The sequence below is a fragment of the Chrysochloris asiatica genome, unplaced genomic scaffold, assembly GCF_000296735.1.
Source record: "Chrysochloris asiatica unplaced genomic scaffold, ChrAsi1.0 scaffold00086, whole genome shotgun sequence".
NCBI classification, from domain to species: domain Eukaryota; kingdom Metazoa; phylum Chordata; class Mammalia; order Afrosoricida; family Chrysochloridae; genus Chrysochloris; species Chrysochloris asiatica.
Genome location: NW_006408604.1, coordinates 11,316,156 through 11,319,851, shown reverse-complemented (window position 1 = coordinate 11,319,851; position 3,696 = coordinate 11,316,156). Strand labels below are relative to the sequence as shown.

Sequence of the window (3,696 nt, the reverse complement as noted above, 5' to 3'; positions counted from 1 at the left end):
GTTTTTATTGAAGAATTTATAAGAAAACAGGATGGGCCCTTTGTATAAAGAGGAGATGATGCCTCCAAACATCAGGGAAGAATGAGACCTGAGGGGGGTGGTGCGGGGAGTGGCTTCCCAGCCAGTGTTTCCACATGACTGACTCCTCTCCCAGGCATGTCACATCCAGCCAGCAATTCCTGCCCACCCTACTCCCAGCCTTTCCTCCCCCGACTCCACAACCCTAGAATTTAGGCTTTTTGGAGGACCAGCTGTTCTGTGGGAGAAAGATGAGGCTTTCTGCTCCCGTAAAGATTTACAGCCATGGAAACCCTGTACAGGATCGCTATGAGTCAGAACCGACTCCATAGCCCATAACCACACACCACCACCACAGGTGGATGAGACAGGTCTCTTACTGGGGTTAAAGTGGGTTTTGCTTTGGAAAATTCAATCAGGAATGTGAAATGGTTTGGACACTTTCTCAAGTCCAATCAAAGATGAGGACATCCAGACCCTTTTCAAAGACTTTTGTGTCTGAATACGCACACTTGTGGAGTGAATGGACACTGTGCTCTTTATTAGCATGGAGAATAGAAACAAGGTGAGAAGAATATATAACACCAGTGGTAAAGAACCACTGAGTTCTAGGCAGAAGAAGCACTGAGGGCTTCTGATCCAACAAGTGCTCCTGCTGGCCAGCTTCAAGTCCTGGGGTTGGTCATTCCTCTCCTGCTGGGAGATTGTCCTCAATCCGCCTGATGAACCTCATCTAGATTTCTGTCATACCATCTCCTTTTAGGGTGTCCTGGACAAACTTGGCTTCTACAGAAATCTGGACCATCTCCGAGTCTCCCCACAGCACCGCACACAAGAGATTGGAATAAATAAGGGATGAGTGGTTATCAGGAAGTTCAACAAAGCCCACCAAGGGTTTATTTTCCAAAATGAGGGAGAACTCGTCACCCACTGAGCTCCAATTGATGATGCTTGGGAGTGATGCCAAGTACATCTTAAGTACCACCTTGGTGATGACATCTGCAGTTTCCCCAAAGTCATGGCACCTCCCAATATTTGACCATGCCAAAAAATCTTCAATTAGTTGGAGCCAATGTTAATAGCCCATTTTTGTCCAGCTGTTTATTCCCATCTTCATCATTTTCATAGTCCTTGCGGAGCTGGGTGACCAGAGCCCCATAGGTCAGGGTGAAGAGCTCAGAGCTCATTTTTTTGCTCTTGATACCATGGTTAGTCTGTCTAGACATGGTGCCAGCTGCCCCACTCTGCCTCAACTTAGGTCTGGTCAGCAACCCCTTCACAGCCTGCTTGGCCCAACCACGGACCCTCAACCTTGACTCCTGTTTTTTCAATTAGAAGATGAAAGTGGATGATGTGAAAAATATAGAGGTGTCTTCAAGTTTGTCTGCTGGACCTGGAAGTGTAAACTTGACAATGTTGAGAAAATATTAACGCTAATAAATTTTTATTTTATTTGAACTGCATTTTGAAAAGGGGGGAAAACACAGGAAAAAAATGTACAAGACTTTTAATGAAGATTATTTAAATGTGATTTTCTAAAATATGCAGTCTAGCAAAAATGACAGATCCTATGACTCAATGGCACTTAACAACAACAACAAATGTATTATTTATAATAGTATTCTTGCAATTCAAAACTTAAACCTTCAAAGTTTACAAAACACCTGAGAATGTCAATATGATGTACTATCAATAAAGTCTCTCAAGTGTTTCCAAATTTATCAATAACTTCTTAGTTGTTCAACTATCATTGATAATAAAACCTTATTATCATCTAGTGGTGGTGGTGGTAGTTGTGTGACATCATGTTGACTCCAACTTATAGGAACTCTGTAGGGTTTTTGAGGCTGTTAATCTTTATGGGGCAGAAAACCTCATCTTTCTCTCGAGGAGCAGTTGGTGGATTCGAACTGCTAGCCTTGTAGTTAGCAGCTCAACGTATAACCCACTAAACTACCAAGGCTCCTTTATTATTATTTAGTTTGTGCCATATAGTAAGGCAATAAGAAAGTTGCCAAAAATTGTTCTTGCAGGATGCATGGAATTGTACATATAATTTGAAGACAAAATGATAAATCAGCAGCTAAATTAAAAATTACACCTCTAACTATACTATAATAGCTCATCACATTTGTATGACAGTAGATCACAAAGGAGCAAGGTTTCTAAATGCAATTATGGCCTGGTATAGATTTTGTGTTTCAACTCGATCGCAGCACAGATGTTTCAAATTGCCGACATTTTTAGTTAGATCAGATATGAATGACAAGCCAATTTTACAAAGGTTTTCTTGTTTAAATTTAATTTCACAACTGGATTAGATGTAGTCTCTGAGTTGAAAAGTATATTATCAATTCAATATAATTTAAACTGGACAAAACTATAAAGAAAGTATAAGTGTAAATAACAAATATGACCAGAAAGTATGGCAGAGTTATGAAAAATTCTTTTTTTAAAAAAATACTAACATTAATGTTTGACATTACCTAGGGAATCAGAGTATTATATAAATATACAATTAAACTCTACAAGGTTAGAACTCTGGTTACAGAATTCACCAGATTAACCACTCTATGCCTGAAAATCAAATGAGATGCAAGGACCTGCTATTCTATTGAACTTCCACTGAACAGAATTTATGTACATGTTTATGTTGCTGTTGTTGTTAAGTTCCAATTAATTGGTTCTGACTCATAGCAACCATGTATAGGGTTTCCAAGGAATGACTGGTGGGTTTGAACCGCTGACTTGGAGGTCAGCAGCCCAGTGATTATCCAACAGTGCTATACCAGGATTACATACAAGAATTATTTGCACTGCTATCAGTTTTCTACAAGCTGACTTTTATTTCTACAGAGTTGTATAATGGTGTACTAAAAACTAGATGTACATATCCCTATATGGGATCAGTAAAATCCCAGAGGCACCTGATTTCCATTTACACGATGCTCAGTTTGTTTTATTGTGGTGGCTTGGATGTTACTATTGTGTTGGAGGCTATTTTGTGTTCCAGCAGGGGGTTCCAGCATGGTGAACAGGTTTCAGTAGAGCTTCTAAACTAAGACATACTGGGAATAAGGAGAGGCAGACTGCTTCTGAATGTTTTGGCACTAAAAACCTTATGAATAGCAGTGGAACATTGTTAAAGATAGTGCTGGGAGATGAAAACATTATAAATAGCGCCAAAATATTGTCAGATAATGCTGGAAGATGAGCCTGTCAGGTTGGAAGACATTCAAAATACAACCGGGGAAGAGCTGCCTCCTGAAAGTAGAGCTGACCCTGATGACTCGAATGAAATAAAGCTTTCGGGACCTTCATTTGCTTATGGGTCACACCTCAGAACAAAGAGAAACAGCTGTTAATCCATTAGTAATCAGAAATGTACAAAATATAAATCTAGGAACAATAGAAGTTGTCAAAAATGAAATAGAACATATAAAGATAGATATCCTAGGCATTAATGAATTGAAATGAACTGGTATTGGCTGTTTTGAATTTGACAATCATGTGGTTTACTATGCAGGGAATGACAAATTCAAAAGGAATGCTGTAGGATTCATCATCAAAAAGAACATTTCAAGATCTGTCTGAAGTAAAATGCTGTCTGTGATAGAGTAATATGTATATGCCAAAAGGAAAACCAGTTAATACCATTATTATTCGAATTTATGTACC

General features: G+C 39.1%; 1 pseudogene; it reads right to left on the bottom strand.

The window, feature by feature from the left end:
- Positions 1–700: 700 nt before the first annotated feature.
- Positions 701–1,244, bottom strand: LOC102838974 (annotated as a pseudogene).
- Between the last annotated feature and the right edge of the window lie 2,452 nt (positions 1,245–3,696).